This window comes from Alligator mississippiensis, chromosome 7, assembly GCF_030867095.1.
Source record: "Alligator mississippiensis isolate rAllMis1 chromosome 7, rAllMis1, whole genome shotgun sequence".
NCBI lineage: Eukaryota > Metazoa > Chordata > Crocodylia > Alligatoridae > Alligator > Alligator mississippiensis.
The window spans coordinates 58,551,303-58,559,918 of NC_081830.1; the positions used below are offsets into that span (position 1 = coordinate 58,551,303).

Genomic DNA, 8,616 nt, shown 5'->3' on the forward strand with positions numbered 1-8,616 from the left:
GTCCCCTGCAAGGCCTTTCCAGAAGTTAACCACACTGGCAGTTTCTGTATCATCTGAATTAGAATCCAGAAACATGGATTCTAGTGTTTACTGAGATCCAGAACTTACCCAGTGAGACATTTTTATCCTTGCAATTCCTAATGGACTCTCTCCTCCTAACACCCAGAGGGTTTAATAATCCCAATATGTGCAACTCCTGGGCATCACCCACAATGGACAGAAAGGAGTGATATCCAGTAAAAACCTTCTCCCTCTGGCACAGTGCCAAGTCATCTTGCCAAAAATTCCAAGGGTGCACATATAGCACCTGCATCACTGACAAATCTTCCCTTGATGTCTCTGTAAGGCCAGAGCCCTTTGTCTGTCATTTACATAGTTATCCATATTTGTTTTCACACACTGGTATAACTTTAAAAACATCCTGTATTGCTGTATGGGTTAAATGTATATTAATCAATGAAACGTTAATGCAAACAATTTGCAGTAGAAATTAAAACACAAAGCACTGATTTCAAGGCATAATGGCAAATCCTTGATTTTGAGTTTCAATTGGATCTTTAATGTTATTGTAATGCACTACTTAATCTTCTATGAAATACTTTAAGGGTATCTGCTGAACAATACAACATAATGGTATTAATTTAGCATGGTGCTAAACTCTAGAAACAAAATGCTAAAGATATTGTTTGGTAATGGCTTTCAGAATAAATTTATTCCTTTTCACACTTGATTTTTCTTTTCTAGTGTCAATATTATACAATACTATTCAGATGCTCATACTTTAGTAGTGATATAGTAGTTCTGATAGTCTGTGGGGATCATTAGCTTGCAATTACTTTGTCTTTTATTAAACATGTATTTCTTAAATGGTACAAACAGTTTTTGGCTCACATGCCATGTACTGCAATCATATATGGAGGCCAAGTACTTCACAATTTGTGTATACAACATTAAGAGTCCTGAAACTGGATCAATGTTACATGGAGTCAGTTTCCCTAGCACTTACACTACTATTTCTATCATGGTAAGGTATGGTATGATATTATGTTGTATTAGTTCAGTTAACATGTATGATCTGCACAGGGTCTTAAAAAGTGAAGAAATTAAGTACAGTGATTTTTCAGTCTCTTTTCTATGAATTCAGAAGTCTGAGTTGTCTATAGATTCAATTCAGTGGCCAGTGAAATCAAGGGAAAGATCACCATTTCCTCCGCCGGGCATTGGGTGAGGCTAGTATAGAAGTAAATTAAAAATAGTTGCAGAACTTTTTCTAGGTGACCTGCATTCTATTGGCACATAAACTTTATATTACCAAGTCTATACTATGTGACAATCCCACCTCTCCATACCCACAAAATCAAGCAGAAAATATATTGGCCTGTGTAAAGGGCAGTACTCTGATGGAACAAGGAGTGGTCAGCTTTATGTGCAGAGATACATCCTGAGGTGCATTATCTTGCTTATGCCAAAAATATCCCTATAACAGATGAGAGAGAGAGAGAGCTGTGATTCAGGTCTTTATTTAGCACCCATCTAGGTATTTCTGTTCATAATGACTAGGGATTCTGCAGTGAGATAAGCCCCTTCCTGCCCCTCTGTCAGATGCCGAAGGGAGGAGAATAACCCCCCTCGCTGCCCCCCCCCCTCCCCCTCCTGGCTGGCCTCTGGCTGCGCCTCTGCCCTGTGGGAGCAGAAAGTAGGGAGTGACTTTGATGGGAGATGCAGCCCCTGTCATGGTTTCCTGGAGCACAAGCCTCTTCCCAGTGTGGGGGCCATGCTGCGGGTAGGGGCAGGGCGGGGAAGGCTGCCACAGACTGCGTGGGGTGAGTGGTGGCAGCGCTCAGGGGAGGGGTTGGGGTGAGCCCCAGAGCCGCTGCTCACCCCATGTAGTCCGCAGCAGCTCTGACCCCCCCCCCCCACACTTGTAGCCTCTCCTGCTGGGAAAAGGTTCATGCTCTGGGACACAAGGACAGGGGGTGCTGCCCCCACCAAGGGTCCTTCCTCCTCACCATTCCAGTGGCAGGGTGGGAGCACAGCCAGAGGCGATCTGGCATGGCCTCTTAGTTTACAGGGCAGGGAGAGCAGGTTATTTCCCCCTTCCTCTGGTGTCTGACAGAGGGAGCAGAAGGGGGTTTATTTCTCTACTCACCCTGCACAGTGAGCAAGTGGTGGTGGTGGTCAGGGCAGGCAAACCCCAGCTACAGTTCCTGGGGGAGAGAGGGGAAATAACACCCCCTCTGCTGTAGGGGGTCATGCTGGCTGGCCCTGTCCCTGTCCCCACCACTGTAGCAGTGAGAAGGGAGCACCAGTTGGACCCCTGCTCAGGTCCATGATGGTGGAACAGGGAGAGGGGAATTAAACCCCCTCCCTGGCCAGTTCACTCCAGGCTACTGCTGGGGCCTGGCAGCATAACAGCACAGCTTCCCTGTAGCCAAGGGCAGCTCTAGTGTCCCCTGGCTTCTGGCCTGAGTGACTGCTGGCATGTGCCTGCATTTCTGGAGTTAACAGTGAAGGTCTATTCACTCACAAACTTGTTCAGTCTAGGCAGGTTAGACTAACCTGCAAAGATTTAATCAATTCAGGCTCCAACTTTTAAATGTCTGTCCCTAGCCGATAGGTATGTACAAATCAAAATAACGAAGCAAGTGTATTCAATGGGGCAAATAAAAAAGTGTGTAAAGGATTTTAATATGTGTACCTTATTAACAAGCCCATCTTGAGGTGAATAGGTCAGGAAGGACATAGAGGGGGAAAAAAGTCCTTAAGCCATAAGGAAACAAGCAATATAAGGTATTGTTCTCCTTTACTCTTTGCTTTATACACCACCACTTAGGACCCTGGATAAAAGCTGTTGGAGCCTGTCGGTAATACTCAAAATGAAAACACATGGGCAAAAGCACTGAGATGAAGGTAAATTTGGTGAGAACCCAGTCATTAAATTATTTAATATGGGACCTCAATAAATAAATAAATTCTCAATAAACCAACATGAGGAGCATTTCTGCCCTAGATAACCTAATCAGTCTTCCAGATATAATTTCTGTGATGCATCATCGATTTCTTAGGTTTGGTCTGGTAGAAATTAGGACTTCCAATTCTTATAAGATTGATTCCCCCCCCCCCCCCCTTAAACTTCATTTCAGATTTATATTTTGTGCAACCTACTTTTTTTTTTGTAATAAAAGATATTATAGAATAGTATGTAAAGAAGACATCTTGTCCCAGTCTTTTTCTCTATTAATATCTAATTTATCCCTTTATGAATATATATCTTCCTTTATAATAATTTGGCTCTGTGAATTATAATAAAAAGGTTACTGATACTTAAATATAAGCATATTAGATTGATATTTTAGTGTCTCTGACAAGAATTGTGAGGTGCAGTGACATTTATATTCATTTGAGTTTTATTTACCTTCTAATGGAAATGTCATTGTGCTATACAGCATGATAGAATGTTTAAGACTGAATAATTTCTGCTGAAAAAGCAGAGGGAGAAAGAGCTGAAACTACTTTTTATATATGCTAAGATCAATGCCAGCTACTCGCATAAATATAAAATAGACGAGACACTTGTGTCTAATTTATTCCTAGGTCACCTTCTTTATTGACCTACTGCTTTATTATTGGTCAACTTATTAGCAAACAAATGTTCATTATTTAATGGCCTTTCATGCTGTGGGAATATGCTGCAAGGAATGGATCCTGAGTTTGGGAATACTTATTTGCCAAGCACATGGTTGCATTTGCTGATCAAAATAATCCATTATGTTTTCAAAAGATCCTAGGATAATGGGCTAAGTATAGACACTGAAAAAGCCCAACAGTATATCGATTCGGTCTTTGCATGTTAGTCTAAGCTGCAGAGATTAAACTGAGAAGCAAGTGAACAGACATTCACTTTTGATTCAGGGAATGCAGCCACATGCCTGCAGTGGCTCTGGGCTGAAGCCCGGGGGTGGGAGGGAGGGAGGCACTAGACCATACCTCGTAGCATGCCAGCCACTGCCAAAGGGAAGGCACAAAGGCACTGAAGCTCCAAGACTTTTCTCTCTTCCCTGCTCAAGCACAGAAGGCATGGCCCAGCCCAAGACTAATAGAGTTGAGACCGGGGGGGTGGGGGGCACTTTAAACCCCCACTGTGACCTGCATAAGACCCCAGCCTCAGTCCCAAAGCATCAGCTGAAAAAGCATTAGCTGCCCCTCTGCACGCTCAATCCACCACTTCTGTTTTCCCCTATTCTCCCCCAAGTGAATGACTGCTGCTAGCCACTGCAGTGCTAAATCTTGCACCCAAAGTCTCTGGTTTTCTAGGGAGGCTTGAGGCTGGCAAAGATGAGAGGAACAGGGTGCACCGATCTCCTGCAGGGGCAGCCAGCAAAGCCTGGGCAAGCTGGCAAACCTTCCTGGGAAGGGGGAGGGCAGCTGCTTGGACCACTTCACTTTCTCCTTTGAAGTGAAGCATTGGGGGGAGGTGGGGGAGTAGAAAGGAGGCAGGGGAAGATGGGCTGTGGGGAATGCTCAGCTGCCTGTGACTTATTAGGTGAGGGGGGATGTGGGAGAGGGGTATGCATGGGAGGGAGGCAAACTCCTCCAGGAAAACTCCAGCTGGAGGAAGTGGAGGCATGAGTGGGGTGTGGGGAGAAGCCTGGGAGGGACTGCCCCCAGGTAAACTCCAGCTGACAGCTTGCTATCCATTTATTCTTTCCCATAGGGATCCCCATTTTGACCAGTGTAGAAAGCAGAGGGACAGTGTAAGCAGGGAGAATCTAACCCTATCTTTCCCACTGTTCTCTATGGTAAATTCCTTTCTGAGGTATAATCCTAATGCAAACTACAAACAGACTTATTTCAGGTCATTTTTTCAACAGCAGTTAGATATTTTTTCTCGCAGTAGCACACTACAGACTAATTAGAAATGCAGCTGGGTCCTTGTGACTACATGAGACTTGAAAGGGCTAGTTTATTACACCCAGACCAGTGAATTTTACTTACAAGTTAAACAGAAGACAGTCAAAGTTTCTCTTGAAACCCAGGGAAAGAGCCAGGTCTGCCTGCTCATCTACCCAGGTTGGGGGGAGGTATATGTGTGTGCCTGGCTGGGGGTGGGGGTGGCAGTGGCAACCTGAGAGCAGCAGGGAGTGGGAGTGAGCCCTGCATCTGGCTGGCAGCATGAAGAACCTGCAGATGATGGGGGAGGCAACATGGGGCAGCCTGCATGTGAAGCAGCTCCATGGTATGGCTGAAGAGGCAGAGCAAGGTATATGTCTTGTGGACCCCCCGCATGCATGGGGAGGTGACTGGCCAGGCAGTAGTGCAGAAGCAACAGCACTACAGCTGCAGGTGGGCATCTTGGCAGCCAGACTAGTTGTGCAGGATGAACCCTTCATGCCTGCAGCTCCCTGGCTAGCTCAGAGGCATCAGTGGGCCCAGAGCCTGCCAGCTGCCTGCCACGAGGACTCGTGTTCCTCAAGCCACCACTGCTGCACCCCCTGCATAGTGACTGCTCATCTGTGGGGCACAGCGGTGGCAGCAGTGGCAGTGGCAAGCACATGATCCCCTGCAGTGGGCAGCTACTGGACGCTGGGTCTGCTGGCTACTCCAAGCTGGCCTGGACAGGCATGAAGGGCTCATCCTATGCAGCCAGTCTTATCACCAAGGTGTCTGCCCACGGCTGCAGTGGTGTTGCCTCTGTGCCATTGCCTTGCCAGCTGCCCCCTGTGCATGCCAGGGCCAGCCTGGGACCTTTGGGGCATGTTCCTTGCTCTGCCTCTTCAGTCTCACCTTGGAGCTGTTTCATAGACAGGATGCAAGTTCCTCATGCTGCTGACCAAGCACAGGGCTCACTTCTTCTCTCTGCTGCTTTTGGGTCACCACTGCCATCCTTGCCCCCAGCCAGGTGCACACATACACCCCCCACCCCCTCGCCTAGCTAGATAAGCTGGCGGACCCAACTCTTCCCTTGGGTTTCACAAGGAACTTTGACTGTCTTCCATTTAACTTGTAAGTAATAAACTTACTGGTTAGGGTTTAATAAACTAGCCCTTTCAAGTCTTATGTAGTCAGAAGGACCCAGCTGAATTTCTAATTAGTATGTTGCCTTTTGTGGTGAGAAAAACAAACAAACCTCTAACCACTGTTGGAAAAAAATGTCCTGAGATTAATCCTGATGCAACTTGCATGAAGATTTATCCTCAGAAAGCTGTGCTGCTTGTTTCAGCAGCACACATACTAAAACTGGAATGATACATAAAAGATTAGCATGGCCCCTGTACAAGGATGACATGCAAATTCACGAAGCATTTCATTTATTTTTTTCTGCCTGGTGCAGCGTGCTGAACCCTATGATCTTCTGAGGTTCCTTCTAGCTTCACATTCTATGAAAAAAAAGGAATTTACTGAGAAGAGTGAGAAAGATAGGGTTAGATTCTCCATGCTTACACTATCCCCCTGTTGTCTACATTGGCCAAAGTGGTGATCCCTATAGAAAAGAATAAATGGATAGCAGGCGGTCAGCTGGAGTTTACCTGGGGGCAGTCCCGCCTAGGCTTCTCCCCACACCCCACTCATGCCTCCACTCCCTCCAGTAGGGAAAAGTCTAGAAAAGGCTGTTCCCCTCTTCCCCCAGACAGACCTGGCTCTGGTCCCCAGCCAGGATTCCCACCCCTACCCTTACCTCCTCATCAGCCAGCCATCACTGCTCTGGCTAGGGGCCAAAAGGGAGGAGCCAACCCTCCTCTCTGAAGCATACAGCACAGCCCAGCCCAGGGCTGCAAAGCATGCAGGATGCTAAGGGACTCGGATTTAACTCGAAGCAGGAAGGGGTCTGGAACAGAAGTTTCATAAACCAGTTTAATCTAAATCAGTTAAGTCTGATACTGCATTAAATGAGGCTTGTCTTAAACAAGTTTCAGCCATTTTGAAACTGGTTCATGTGCACTGAACTTCTGCTCTGTTACAGGTTTAAACCAGTTTCTGATCACTTAAACCAGTTTATGTGCAACTTCTATCCCTAGCCATGGAGACTTGAGACTTCCTGCTGAACTCTGAGATGGCATTTGCTGCATTTTTATCAGGACAGAAGATTCCCACCCCCGCCCCCCAACTTTCTCTGCAGTACTACAGGCTCGGAGTTTGATTTGGTAGTGCAAAATAAGGTTCCAGATTACCTCTTTAAACTAATGTACACAAGTGTAAAATGGAAGATGACAGTAGAAGAAAAACTGACAAAGTACCTCAACTACTGTATATCGCTTGTAGGCTTGCTTCATGAATAAAGTACATAATATTTAAGAATAACCTCCAGCCTCCTTATTTCCCCATTATGGGTTATCACAGAATGTAGGGGGAAAAGAATTACGATCTAGCCAGCCATCCTGTCAGGTCACATTTTCCCACTGGCTATTCAGACCAGTATTAAAGGGTCTAAGTGATGAGATGATTTATATCTATCTCCATACACTGCTCTGAGCAATAATGACAATGAGTAGCATCTTCCTTAGGCTTCTTGAAAGTCTCTCTCTCAAGAATAATACTGAAGTGTTTGCAGAAGCTGCACCTACAAAACCCCTTATCAGCCCTGATGTCACTAACCAGATTTCTTTATTTTTGTGATAGACCGAAACAAACAACAGAAAAGAGAGCAAATTAAAAGTAAGACATCAATAGCACTACCAAATGAAGAATTACACTAGTTGGTTTTCAAAATATAGCACTATAGTAATTGATGTATAGTCACAACTTGGATTCATCTATTAAAACATTACTCTAAGTATAAATGAAATTGTTTAGCAGGTTTATGTTTTGGTGTTGAAAAGCCAATACGCACATTTTTAAGATAGCCTTTCCTCCAAGGATGTTTCTTAAGGGGAGGGGAGGGCTAGTGGGCGTGATTATATACAAGATGTTTACTGCAGAGTAAAATAATTGGCTCTGTGGTAAACATTTTGCACGGACACGTGAAGTCCTATTAGGCTGGAATAAACTCAGCAGCAGGGTAGTACTTTCAAGTAAGTACAAGTACTATCCTGCTGTGGAGTTTCTTTACTCCATAGCAACATGTGTAGGTGCTGCCCCAGCTGGCTGGGGCACAAGCGTTCTTCAGTGCAGGGTCTTCCTGCCACACTGGAGCACCCCAGACAGCCCCTCTCCAGCACGTTGGGCCATGACATAACAGTGCCTGGGCTGGCAAACTGATGCATGTGTAAGTATGGTGTCCATAAGCAATAAACTCCAGCAAGATAAGCATCAGAGTTTATTGCATCACTCTAATAAGCATTTGTAGATATGCCAAGTGACTGTAATGAAAAATGCAGACCTGAGAGCAGTGTCCAAATCCCAGGACTTCTCTTCCTTCATGAATGCCCTAATCACTAGGCTGCAAAGACCTGCATTCTCTTGAGCTATATCCCTCTGACCAAGTTCATCTGACATTCTTTTCTGAACAGTGTCAGAGCTTCTATTAGAGGGACAGGGACTGCTTCTGCTTAGAATAGGCCACGGCCTGGTGGTTAGGGATGCAGAAACAAAATTCTGTTTTTAATTATCTGCATAGGAATTTCAAGCTATCTCTGAGCATAAGGACTGATAGAATTTCAGAAACAAAATGTAAATGAA

General features: G+C 45.3%; 1 long non-coding RNA gene and 1 other non-coding gene across 2 annotated transcripts in view; both read left to right on the forward strand.

The window, feature by feature from the left end:
• The window catches only part of LOC132251929 (uncharacterized), a 41,528-nt gene extending 34,255 nt beyond the window's left edge, over positions 1 to 7,273 (forward strand). Inside the window, exon 3 of the long non-coding RNA XR_009463672.1 lies at positions 7,017 to 7,273. This is a non-coding gene — a long non-coding RNA (uncharacterized LOC132251929). The remainder of the gene's footprint in view (positions 1 to 7,016) is intronic.
• On the forward strand, positions 6,205 to 6,314 carry LOC132252001 (U6 spliceosomal RNA). The gene has a single exon (XR_009463738.1). It is a non-coding gene; the product is annotated as a U6 spliceosomal RNA (small nuclear RNA).
• Positions 7,274 to 8,616: the final 1,343 nt, after the last annotated feature.